This window comes from Schistocerca piceifrons, chromosome 9, assembly GCF_021461385.2.
Source record: "Schistocerca piceifrons isolate TAMUIC-IGC-003096 chromosome 9, iqSchPice1.1, whole genome shotgun sequence".
Classification (NCBI taxonomy): domain Eukaryota; kingdom Metazoa; phylum Arthropoda; class Insecta; order Orthoptera; family Acrididae; genus Schistocerca; species Schistocerca piceifrons.
The window spans coordinates 108288243-108302178 of NC_060146.1; the positions used below are offsets into that span (position 1 = coordinate 108288243).

A 13936-nucleotide genomic window follows, 5' to 3' on the forward strand; every position below is an offset into this window, starting at 1 on the left:
AGATTTACAAATCCTCTCATGTAGCTGGGTTAAGTTGTTGAAATGAGTTTACCTTGCAGGAAAGTACAACTAGAAATCAGTCAGTAAATTGCTTCATAGCGCTGGGAACACGTGCTGCAGTCTTAAATATACAAGATACACGCTTCTTCCACATTGCGCCAAACAACCTGCCCAAAAATATATATTTTGGACTCCTCTACTGTTGTTTATGTTCTTGTCCAAGAAGAATCATAGAAAGCTAACAGTATCCAAACCTGCCTGCTGTCTCATTGGCCCCAGCTAATATATTGCCTGACAAAAATGAAAATATCTGAATGTGTGCTAAATAGTATCTCGAGTGCCAACCATTCATAACAGATCCAAACAATAAGACATTTTCTATGGGTCCATTTGTGCTATAGTAGGCAGCAAATTTTGCTCACTTTGCATATAGGAAGAGTCATATTCTCAAATGAAGAGAGACAGAAAGAATGAGCCATGACAAGCCAACTATTTCTGCTCTCAAAAAAAAAAAAAAAAAAAAAAAAAAAAAAAAAAAAAAAAAAAAAAATGCACCTGCTACTATTCTCACCTACACTTGCTCTACCACTGTGTTTTACATTGCATTCTATGATTTATATTCACAGATACAGTCACAAAATTTACCCCACAAGCACTGGTTCCCTCTCTTCAGTATTCCACATGCAATACATTCTCATAGCACACTGGACCATCATTAAGCTCACCATCCCATTTAAACTATCACAATGTATTATGTGTCACATTTGCACAGTAAATCCACAGTTCAAGGAATACACCAAGAAATGCATTAATCACACTGTTCAAAATGGAAATGCTATGGCTGCAGCCCACCAAATTCTACTGCACAATCACTGTTATCACTGCATGAAGGAGATTTTCCACCAGCAGCCTTTAGATGAAACATGTAAGCTACATAAAGGTTCAACAAAACCTCAACATCAGGGACTGCATTAGCTACCATCCAAATAGCTACTAGCCCTTACCTTTCTTTCAATCCCTCTGCTCTGCACACTACAGCACATGTATGTATTCTCAAAATGAGGCAAAGCCTTGCACAACATTACAGTTCTTCCTGCTTCATGTAACACACACCAGATAGGACACTGTCCTCAATGTGAGTGCCCTTACTAGGCACTGTGCAGCCTAACACATCAATCATCTCAAGTCAACAGACTCATTGCCCAATATTATCAACAGCAGTTCCATGGTCATAAGTTCTAATTATCAAGGTGTACACACAGCAGTGTCCAAAAAGGATCAAACATGCATCTAATCATCAGGACACAAACACAAATTATAACACTGGCAGTGCTGTGAAAATGAATTAAGTACAACACCTGCCTCCCACACACTCACCAACTTTCACTGTACTGCCCTAGTCTCCTCCACTAAATTCTGACAGAAGTTTTGTCAAATCCTACATTTATCAGTAATCACTGCATGTGTGTACCACAAGTATGTTATGGAGCAAGAATTGCCACTAGACAGAACCACATTTCAACTGTCCACATTGGCATCTTTTTTCACACATAGCAGTTGCACATCATCTTACACTGAGGAGAATGTTTCTCACCAGCTCCCTAAGACATGTACACAATTCATCAGTGAACACAGCCTAGTCTGTGTACATGGTCCCCAACAACCATCAGCTAAACACTTCCACAAGTGCAGAATGAGTACACAGATAAACACAGCTTGAAGCATTGTTTCTATGACACTTACACCCCCTCAGGGGTTGCCAAAAATTGCCACAGAGACGGTATTTCACGTCTCTCTGGCGGGGTATTGGTAAAAGTTTTCAACTAGCAATAATCGCACCTCAGTTATACTTCATTGGTTACGATATTGCCACTGCGCAAAGATTAACTACCTAGCGCCTGGCACTGCTATTTATACCTGACGTTCGTTCCAAACACCTACAAGTACTTGCGTCATTGATACCTATCAGTATTACCTTACACTACTCAAGTTCCATTGGGGGAAACAAATACAGAAATATACAGAAAAAAAAAAACAGTAAAATACATTTTATTAGAGGCAGACTTTCTGTTCTTTGCTCTTTGTGTCTAATAGTTGCTTACACGCCCACTCACCGCCATCTTAAACGCTCAAAACTGCACAGTAGTTCTCCCCTTGACCGTCAGGCGCGCTACTGCTCACTCGCCTACCCCCCACACAGACGAAAGTAGCACAACCTCATTTAGCAAATACCGGCACACCCATTAAGACTCTTCGTTAGATTTTGTTATTTTGTGACCGCTGGTTAGTACTAGACACCAAGGAAACTGCCAACTGCATTTACATTGACTTAACAAACCATACACTTCTCAGCAAAAGCTGTTTGACGTACTGAGCAGTAAAATGCTAGTTTTACTCGAATCATGCCGTGAAATTGATTAATGTCGATTGGTGAAATATTTGTGTAACAGATTAGGCACCCTGGAAACACAATGAAATGAGATTTACAAATCCTCTCATGTAGCTGGGTTAAGTTGTTGAAATGAGTTTACCTTGCAGGAAAGTACAACTAGAAATCAGTCAGTAAATTGCTTCATAGCGCTGGGAACACGTGCTGCAGTCTTAAATATACAAGATACACGCTTCTTCCACATTGCGCCAAACAACCTGCCCAAAAATATATATTTTGGACTCCTCTACTGTTGTTTATGTTCTTGTCCAAGAAGAATCATAGAAAGCTAACAGTATCCAAACCTGCCTGCTGTCTCATTGGCCCCAGCTAATATATTGCCTGACAAAAATGAAAATATCTGAATGTGTGCTAAATAGTATCTCGAGTGCCAACCATTCATAACAGATCCAAACAATAAGACATTTTCTATGGGTCCATTTGTGCTATAGTAGGCAGCAAATTTTGCTCACTTTGCATATAGGAAGAGTCATATTCTCAAATGAAGAGAGACAGAAAGAATGAGCCATGACAAGCCAACTATTTCTGCTCTCAAAAAAAAAAAAAAAAATGCACCTGCTACTATTCTCACCTACACTTGCTCTACCACTGTGTTTTACATTGCATTCTATGATTTATATTCACAGATACAGTCACAAAATTTACCCCACAAGCACTGGTTCCCTCTCTTCAGTATTCCACATGCAATACATTCTCATAGCACACTGGACCATCATTAAGCTCACCATCCCATTTAAACTATCACAATGTATTATGTGTCACATTTGCACAGTAAATCCACAGTTCAAGGAATACACCAAGAAATGCATTAATCACACTGTTCAAAATGGAAATGCTATGGCTGCAGCCCACCAAATTCTACTGCACAATCACTGTTATCACTGCATGAAGGAGAGTTTCCACCAGCAGCCTTTAGATGAAACATGTAAGCTACATAAAGGTTCAACAAAACCTCAACATCAGGGACTGCATTAGCTACCATCCAAATAGCTACTAGCCCTTACCTTTCTTTCAATCCCTCTGCTCTGCACACTACAGCACATGTATGTATTCTCAAAATGAGGCAAAGCCTTGCACAACATTACAGTTCTTCCTGCTTCATGTAACACACACCAGATAGGACACTGTCCTCAATGTGAGTGCCCTTACTAGGCACTGTGCAGCCTAACACATCAATCATCTCAAGTCAACAGACTCATTGCCCAATATTATCAACAGCAGTTCCATGGTCATAAGTTCTAATTATCAAGGTGTACACACAGCAGTGTCCAAAAAGGATCAAACATGCATCTAATCATCAGGACACAAACACAAATTATAACACTGGCAGTGCTGTGAAAATGAATTAAGTACAACACCTGCCTCCCACACACTCACCAACTTTCACTGTACTGCCCTAGTCTCCTCCACTAAATTCTGACAGAAGTTTTGTCAAATCCTACATTTATCAGTAATCACTGCATGTGTGTACCACAAGTATGTTATGGAGCAAGAATTGCCACTAGACAGAACCACATTTCAACTGTCCACATTGGCATCTTTTTTCACACATAGCAGTTGCACATCATCTTACACTGAGGAGAATGTTTCTCACCAGCTCCCTAAGACATGTACACAATTCATCAGTGAACACAGCCTAGTCTGTGTACATGGTCCCCAACAACCATCAGCTAAACACTTCCACAAGTGCAGAATGAGTACACAGATAAACACAGCTTGAAGCATTGTTTCTATGACACTTACACCCCCTCAGGGGTTGCCAAAAATTGCCACAGAGACGGTATTTCACGTCTCTCTGGCGGGGTATTGGTAAAAGTTTTCAACTAGCACTAATCGCACCTCAGTTATACTTCATTGGTTACGATATTGCCACTGCGCAAAGATTAACTACCTAGCGCCTGGCACTGCTATTTATACCTGACGTTCGTTCCAAACACCTACAAGTACTTGCGTCATTGATACCTATCAGTATTACCTTACACTACTCAAGTTCCATTGGGGGAAACAAATACAGAAATATACAGAAAAAAAAAAACAGTAAAATACATTTTATTAGAGGCAGACTTTCTGTTCTTTGCTCTTTGTGTCTAATAGTTGCTTACACGCCCACTCACCGCCATCTTAAACGCTCAAAACTGCACAGTAGTTCTCCCCTTGACCGTCAGGCGCGCTACTGCTCACTCGCCTACCCCCCACACAGACGAAAGTAGCACAACCTCATTTAGCAAATACCGGCACACCCATTAAGACTCTTCGTTAGATTTTGTTATTTTGTGACCGCTGGTTAGTACTAGACACCAAGGAAACTGCCAACTGCATTTACATTGACTTAACAAACCATACACTTCTCAGCAAAAGCTGTTTGACGTACTGAGCAGTAAAATGCTAGTTTTACTCGAATCATGCCGTGAAATTGATTAATGTCGATTGGTGAAATATTTGTGTAACAGATTAGGCACCCTGGAAACACAATGAAATGAGATTTACAAATCCTCTCATGTAGCTGGGTTAAGTTGTTGAAATGAGTTTACCTTGCAGGAAAGTACAACTAGAAATCAGTCAGTAAATTGCTTCATAGCGCTGGGAACACGTGCTGCAGTCTTAAATATACAAGATACACGCTTATTCCACATTGCGCCAAACAACCTGCCCAAAAATATATATTTTGGACTCCTCTACTGTTGTTTATGTTCTTGTCCAAGAAGAATCATAGAAAGCTAACAGTATCCAAACCTGCCTGCTGTCTCATTGGCCCCAGCTAATATATTGCCTGACAAAAATGAAAATATCTGAATGTGTGCTAAATAGTATCTCGAGTGCCAACCATTCATAACAGATCCAAACAATAAGACATTTTCTATGGGTCCATTTGTGCTATAGTAGGCAGCAAATTTTGCTCACTTTGCATATAGGAAGAGTCATATTCTCAAATGAAGAGAGACAGAAAGAATGAGCCATGACAAGCCAACTATTTCTGCTCTCAAAAAAAAAAAAAAATGCACCTGCTACTATTCTCACCTACACTTGCTCTACCACTGTGTTTTACATTGCATTCTATGATTTATATTCACAGATACAGTCACAAAATTTACCCCACAAGCACTGGTTCCCTCTCTTCAGTATTCCACATGCAATACATTCTCATAGCACACTGGACCATCATTAAGCTCACCATCCCATTTAAACTATCACAATGTATTATGTGTCACATTTGCACAGTAAATCCACAGTTCAAGGAATACACCAAGAAATGCATTAATCACACTGTTCAAAATGGAAATGCTATGGCTGCAGCCCACCAAATTCTACTGCACAATCACTGTTATCACTGCATGAAGGAGAGTTTCCACCAGCAGCCTTTAGATGAAACATGTAAGCTACATAAAGGTTCAACAAAACCTCAACATCAGGGACTGCATTAGCTACCATCCAAATAGCTACTAGCCCTTACCTTTCTTTCAATCCCTCTGCTCTGCACACTACAGCACATGTATGTATTCTCAAAATGAGGCAAAGCCTTGCACAACATTACAGTTCTTCCTGCTTCATGTAACACACACCAGATAGGACACTGTCCTCAATGTGAGTGCCCTTACTAGGCACTGTGCAGCCTAACACATCAATCATCTCAAGTCAACAGACTCATTGCCCAATATTATCAACAGCAGTTCCATGGTCATAAGTTCTAATTATCAAGGTGTACACACAGCAGTGTCCAAAAAGGATCAAACATGCATCTAATCATCAGGACACAAACACAAATTATAACACTGGCAGTGCTGTGAAAATGAATTAAGTACAACACCTGCCTCCCACACACTCACCAACTTTCACTGTACTGCCCTAGTCTCCTCCACTAAATTCTGACAGAAGTTTTGTCAAATCCTACATTTATCAGTAATCACTGCATGTGTGTACCACAAGTATGTTATGGAGCAAGAATTGCCACTAGACAGAACCACATTTCAACTGTCCACATTGGCATCTTTTTTCACACATAGCAGTTGCACATCATCTTACACTGAGGAGAATGTTTCTCACCAGCTCCCTAAGACATGTACACAATTCATCAGTGAACACAGCCTAGTCTGTGTACATGGTCCCCAACAACCATCAGCTAAACACTTCCACAAGTGCAGAATGAGTACACAGATAAACACAGCTTGAAGCATTGTTTCTATGACACTTACACCCCCTCAGGGGTTGCCAAAAATTGCCACAGAGACGGTATTTCACGTCTCTCTGGCGGGGTATTGGTAAAAGTTTTCAACTAGCACTAATCGCACCTCAGTTATACTTCATTGGTTACGATATTGCCACTGCGCAAAGATTAACTACCTAGCGCCTGGCACTGCTATTTATACCTGACGTTCGTTCCAAACACCTACAAGTACTTGCGTCATTGATACCTATCAGTATTACCTTACACTACTCAAGTTCCATTGGGGGAAACAAATACAGAAATATACAGAAAAAAAAAAACAGTAAAATACATTTTATTAGAGGCAGACTTTCTGTTCTTTGCTCTTTGTGTCTAATAGTTGCTTACACGCCCACTCACCGCCATCTTAAACGCTCAAAACTGCACAGTAGTTCTCCCCTTGACCGTCAGGCGCGCTACTGCTCACTCGCCTACCCCCCACACAGACGAAAGTAGCACAACCTCATTTAGCAAATACCGGCACACCCATTAAGACTCTTCGTTAGATTTTGTTATTTTGTGACCGCTGGTTAGTACTAGACACCAAGGAAACTGCCAACTGCATTTACATTGACTTAACAAACCATACACTTCTCAGCAAAAGCTGTTTGACGTACTGAGCAGTAAAATGCTAGTTTTACTCGAATCATGCCGTGAAATTGATTAATGTCGATTGGTGAAATATTTGTGTAACAGATTAGGCACCCTGGAAACACAATGAAATGAGATTTACAAATCCTCTCATGTAGCTGGGTTAAGTTGTTGAAATGAGTTTACCTTGCGGGAAAGTACAACTAGAAATCAGTCAGTAAATTGCTTCATAGCGCTGGGAACACGTGCTGCAGTCTTAAATATACAAGATACACGCTTCTTCCACATTGCGCCAAACAACCTGCCCAAAAATATATATTTTGGACTCCTCTACTGTTGTTTATGTTCTTGTCCAAGAAGAATCATAGAAAGCTAACAGTATCCAAACCTGCCTGCTGTCTCATTGGCCCCAGCTAATATATTGCCTGACAAAAATGAAAATATCTGAATGTGTGCTAAATAGTATCTCGAGTGCCAACCATTCATAACAGATCCAAACAATAAGACATTTTCTATGGGTCCATTTGTGCTATAGTAGGCAGCAAATTTTGCTCACTTTGCATATAGGAAGAGTCATATTCTCAAATGAAGAGAGACAGAAAGAATGAGCCATGACAAGCCAACTATTTCTGCTCTCAAAAAAAAAAAAAAAAAAAAATGCACCTGCTACTATTCTCACCTACACTTGCTCTACCACTGTGTTTTACATTGCATTCTATGATTTATATTCACAGATACAGTCACAAAATTTACCCCACAAGCACTGGTTCCCTCTCTTCAGTATTCCACATGCAATACATTCTCATAGCACACTGGACCATCATTAAGCTCACCATCCCATTTAAACTATCACAATGTATTATGTGTCACATTTGCACAGTAAATCCACAGTTCAAGGAATACACCAAGAAATGCATTAATCACACTGTTCAAAATGGAAATGCTATGGCTGCAGCCCACCAAATTCTACTGCACAATCACTGTTATCACTGCATGAAGGAGATTTTCCACCAGCAGCCTTTAGATGAAACATGTAAGCTACATAAAGGTTCAACAAAACCTCAACATCAGGGACTGCATTAGCTACGATCCAAATAGCTACTAGCCCTTACCTTTCTTTCAATCCCTCTGCTCTGCACACTACAGCACATGTATGTATTCTCAAAATGAGGCAAAGCCTTGCACAACATTACAGTTCTTCCTGCTTCATGTAACACACACCAGATAGGACACTGTCCTCAATGTGAGTGCCCTTACTAGGCACTGTGCAGCCTAACACATCAATCATCTCAAGTCAACAGACTCATTGCCCAATATTATCAACAGCAGTTCCATGGTCATAAGTTCTAATTATCAAGGTGTACACACAGCAGTGTCCAAAAAGGATCAAACATGCATCTAATCATCAGGACACAAACACAAATTATAACACTGGCAGTGCTGTGAAAATGAATTAAGTACAACACCTGCCTCCCACACACTCACCAACTTTCACTGTACTGCCCTAGTCTCCTCCACTAAATTCTGACAGAAGTTTTGTCAAATCCTACATTTATCAGTAATCACTGCATGTGTGTACCACAAGTATGTTATGGAGCTAGAATTGCCACTAGACAGAACCACATTTCAACTGTCCACATTGGCATCTTTTTTCACACATAGCAGTTGCACATCATCTTACACTGAGGAGAATGTTTCTCACCAGCTCCCTAAGACATGTACACAATTCATCAGTGAACACAGCCTAGTCTGTGTACATGGTCCCCAACAACCATCAGCTAAACACTTCCACAAGTGCAGAATGAGTACACAGATAAACACAGCTTGAAGCATTGTTTCTATGACACTTACACCCCCTCAGGGGTTGCCAAAAATTGCCACAGAGACGGTATTTCACGTCTCTCTGGCGGGGTATTGGTAAAAGTTTTCAACTAGCAATAATCGCACCTCAGTTATACTTCATTGGTTACGATATTGCCACTGCGCAAAGATTAACTACCTAGCGCCTGGCACTGCTATTTATACCTGACGTTCGTTCCAAACACCTACAAGTACTTGCGTCATTGATACCTATCAGTATTACCTTACACTACTCAAGTTCCATTGGGGGAAACAAATACAGAAATATACAGAAAAAAAAAACAGTAAAATACATTTTATTAGAGGCAGACTTTCTGTTCTTTGCTCTTTGTGTCTAATAGTTGCTTACACGCCCACTCACCGCCATCTTAAACGCTCAAAACTGCACAGTAGTTCTCCCCTTGACCGTCAGGCGCGCTACTGCTCACTCGCCTACCCCCCACACAGACGAAAGTAGCACAACCTCATTTAGCAAATACCGGCACACCCATTAAGACTCTTCGTTAGATTTTGTTATTTTGTGACCGCTGGTTAGTACTAGACACCAAGGAAACTGCCAACTGCATTTACATTGACTTAACAAACCATACACTTCTCAGCATAAGCTGTTTGACGTACTGAGCAGTAAAATGCTAGTTTTACTCGAATCATGCCGTGAAATTGATTAATGTCGATTGGTGAAATATTTGTGTAACAGATTAGGCACCCTGGAAACACAATGAAATGAGATTTACAAGTCCTCTCATGTAGCTGGGTTAAGTTGTTGAAATGAGTTTACCTTGCAGGAAAGTACAACTAGAAATCAGTCAGTAAATTGCTTCATAGCGCTGGGAACACGTGCTGCAGTCTTAAATATACAAGATACACGCTTATTCCACATTGCGCCAAACAACCTGCCCAAAAATATATATTTTGGACTCCTCTACTGTTGTTTATGTTCTTGTCCAAGAAGAATCATAGAAAGCTAACAGTATCCAAACCTGCCTGCTGTCTCATTGGCCCCAGCTAATATATTGCCTGACAAAAATGAAAATATCTGAATGTGTGCTAAATAGTATCTCGAGTGCCAACCATTCATAACAGATCCAAACAATAAGACATTTTCTATGGGTCCATTTGTGCTATAGTAGGCAGCAAATTTTGCTCACTTTGCATATAGGAAGAGTCATATTCTCAAATGAAGAGAGACAGAAAGAATGAGCCATGACAAGCCAACTATTTCTGCTCTCAAAAAAAAAAAAAAAAAAAATGCACCTGCTACTATTCTCACCTACACTTGCTCTACCACTGTGTTTTACATTGCATTCTATGATTTATATTCACAGATACAGTCACAAAATTTACCCCACAAGCACTGGTTCCCTCTCTTCAGTATTCCACATGCAATACATTCTCATAGCACACTGGACCATCATTAAGCTCACCATCCCATTTAAACTATCACAATGTATTATGTGTCACATTTGCACAGTAAATCCACAGTTCAAGGAATACACCAAGAAATGCATTAATCACACTGTTCAAAATGGAAATGCTATGGCTGCAGCCCACCAAATTCTACTGCACAATCACTGTTATCACTGCATGAAGGAGATTTTCCACCAGCAGCCTTTAGATGAAACATGTAAGCTACATAAAGGTTCAACAAAACCTCAACATCAGGGACTGCATTAGCTACCATCCAAATAGCTACTAGCCCTTACCTTTCTTTCAATCCCTCTGCTCTGCACACTACAGCACATGTATGTATTCTCAAAATGAGGCAAAGCCTTGCACAACATTACAGTTCTTCCTGCTTCATGTAACACACACCAGATAGGACACTGTCCTCAATGTGAGTGCCCTTACTAGGCACTGTGCAGCCTAACACATCAATCATCTCAAGTCAACAGACTCATTGCCCAATATTATCAACAGCAGTTCCATGGTCATAAGTTCTAATTATCAAGGTGTACACACAGCAGTGTCCAAAAAGGATCAAACATGCATCTAATCATCAGGACACAAACACAAATTATAACACTGGCAGTGCTGTGAAAATGAATTAAGTACAACACCTGCCTCCCACACACTCACCAACTTTCACTGTACTGCCCTAGTCTCCTCCACTAAATTCTGACAGAAGTTTTGTCAAATCCTACATTTATCAGTAATCACTGCATGTGTGTACCACAAGTATGTTATGGAGCAAGAATTGCCACTAGACAGAACCACATTTCAACTGTCCACATTGGCATCTTTTTTCACACATAGCAGTTGCACATCATCTTACACTGAGGAGAATGTTTCTCACCAGCTCCCTAAGACATGTACACAATTCATCAGTGAACACAGCCTAGTCTGTGTACATGGTCCCCAACAACCATCAGCTAAACACTTCCACAAGTGCAGAATGAGTACACAGATAAACACAGCTTGAAGCATTGTTTCTATGACACTTACACCCCCTCAGGGGTTGCCAAAAATTGCCACAGAGACGGTATTTCACGTCTCTCTGGCGGGGTATTGGTAAAAGTTTTCAACTAGCAATAATCGCACCTCAGTTATACTTCATTGGTTACGATATTGCCACTGCGCAAAGATTAACTACCTAGCGTTTTTTTTTTTTTTTTTTCTTTATTGTTATTTTCAAACCCGTACAAACAGGCAGGCTGTCAGCAGCATGGTACGCCGCTCTTCAGCCGTAGAGGAGATAAAGATAGAACAGAAAGAATACACAAATGTGACATAACGGTGGGTAATAAAACAGTAGACACATAAAGACAAACACGGAGCCGTTCACACTTGACGAAAATTCACTACAAACTGTTGTCACGACGCACTAACACTGAAGATGGCGATGGCACAGGTGAACGAAGGAGTATGACGGGAACACTGAACACGAAACACGACGGCACTCACGAGACACTGATGGCGACGATCTCCGGCGCGCGAATGTCCACTCAGCGTGTACGAGTCCGGGGACCTGCCAAGAGAGGAGGTGGAGGAGGAGGAAGGGGAAATGGGAGAGGGGAGAGCAGAGATGCCATGGGCAAAGGAGAGAGGGGGAGGGAGGTAGGGGGAGTGAAGCCCGGAGGAGAGGGTAGGAGGGAGGGGGGAAAGGAAAGAGAAGGGAAGGGAAAAGGGGGGGAGGGAGGGTGCCTGAAGGAAAGGACACAGGAGGGGGGGGAGGATCAAAGTTGATAGGAGGGGTAGATGCAGGGGAGGAGGACATCATCAGGGAGGGGGAGCTGGCGGAAACCACCTTGGGAGAGGGTAAGGAGGGTGGAGAGATGGAGACCAGGTGGGACGTGGGAGTACAGGCGCGGCAGCGGGCGGGGGTGGGAGAGGATCGGGGAGACGAGCGGGTGAGGAGGATCGAGTTTACGGGAGGTGTATAGGATTCGTATCCTTTCGAGGAAGAGGAGGAGGTGGGGGAAGGGGATAAGGTCATACAGGATCCGCGTGGGGGAAGGGAGACGGATGCGATAGGCAAGGCGGAGAGCATGGCGTTCAAGGATTTGGAGGGATTTATAAAAGGAAGGGGGGGCGGAGATCCAGGCGGGATGGGCGTAACAGAGGATAGGGCGGATGAGGGACTTATAGGTGTGGAGGATGGTGGAGGGGTCCAGACCCCACGTTCGGCCGGAAAGGAGCTTGAGGAGACGGAGTCGGGAACGTGCCTTGGCTTGGATTGTCTGGAGATGGGGAGTCCAGGAGAGGCGACGGTCGAGGGTGACGCCAAGGTACTTAAGGGTGGGGGTGAGAGCGATGGGACGGCCATAAACGGTGAGATAGAAATCAAGGAGGCGGAAGGAGGGAGTGGTTTTGCCTACAATGATCGCCTGGGTTTTGGAAGGATTGACCGTGAGCAACCACTGGTTGCACCAAGCGGTGAACCGGTCAAGATGGGATTGGAGAAGGTGTTGGGAGCGTCGCAGGGTGGGGGCAAGGGCGAGGAAGGCGGTGTCATCGGCAAACTGGAGAAGGTGGATGGGGGGTGACGGCGGCGGCATGTCCGCCGTGTACAACAGGTACAGAAGGGGGGAGAGGACGGAGCCTTGGGGCACACCGGCGGAGGGGAAAAAGGTGTAGGAATCGGTGTTATGGATGGTGACATAGGAAGGACGGCGGGAGAGAAAGGAACCGATCAGACGAACGTAGTTAATGGGAAGGGCGAAGGTTTGGAGCTTGAAGAGGAGACCGGAATGCCATACGCGGTCATATGCGCGTTCGAGGTCAAGAGAGAGGAAGATTGCGGAGCGACGGGAATTGAGCTGTTCGGAAAGGAGATGAGTGAGGTGAAGGAGAAGATCGTCGGAAGAGAAGGACGGCCGAAAGCCACACTGGGTAACGGGGAGGAGGCGGTGCTGGCGGAGATGCTGGTGGATGCGGCGGGTGAGGATAGATTCCAGGACCTTGCTGAAGACCGAGGTAAGGCTGATGGGACGGTAGGAGGAGACGGCGGACGGCGGTTTGCCAGGTTTGAGGAACATGAGGATACGGGAGGTTTTCCACAGGTCGGGGTAGTATCCGGTGGACAGGACTACATTGTAGAGCCTGGCCAGGGTGGAGAGAAAAGAGACAGGAGCTTCACGAAGGTGACGGTAGGTGACACGATCGTGACCAGGAGCGGTGTTGCGTTTGGTGCGGAGTGTATTGATGAGATCCTGTGTGGTGATGGGGGCATTAAGGTCCGTGTGTGGAATGTTGTCCAAGTACTGGAAACCAGGAGCGAGGGGAGGGACAGAGGTATCAGTTCGATCGCGGATATCTGGGAAGAGGGAGTAATCGAACTGGGGATCATCAGGGATGGAAAACACATCGGACAGGTAGGAGGCAAAGTGATTGGCCTT

At 43.0% G+C, this 13936-nt stretch overlaps 5 non-coding genes across 5 annotated transcripts; all 5 read right to left on the reverse strand.

The window, feature by feature from the left end:
* Nucleotides 1-1744: 1744 nt before the first annotated feature.
* On the reverse strand, nt 1745-1884 carry LOC124717517. Its single transcript, XR_007005779.1, has one exon. It is a non-coding gene; the product is annotated as a U4 spliceosomal RNA (small nuclear RNA).
* Nucleotides 1885-4193: 2309 nt separating this feature from the next.
* LOC124717520 lies at nt 4194-4333 on the reverse strand. Its single transcript, XR_007005782.1, has one exon. It is a non-coding gene; the product is annotated as a U4 spliceosomal RNA (small nuclear RNA).
* A 2307-nt stretch (nt 4334-6640) lies between these two features.
* Nucleotides 6641-6780, reverse strand: LOC124717521. Its single transcript, XR_007005783.1, has one exon. It is a non-coding gene; the product is annotated as a U4 spliceosomal RNA (small nuclear RNA).
* A 2313-nt stretch (nt 6781-9093) lies between these two features.
* Nucleotides 9094-9233, reverse strand: LOC124717518. The gene has a single exon (XR_007005780.1). It is a non-coding gene; the product is annotated as a U4 spliceosomal RNA (small nuclear RNA).
* Nucleotides 9234-11544: 2311 nt separating this feature from the next.
* LOC124717519 lies at nt 11545-11684 on the reverse strand. Its single transcript, XR_007005781.1, has one exon. It is a non-coding gene; the product is annotated as a U4 spliceosomal RNA (small nuclear RNA).
* Between the last annotated feature and the right edge of the window lie 2252 nt (nt 11685-13936).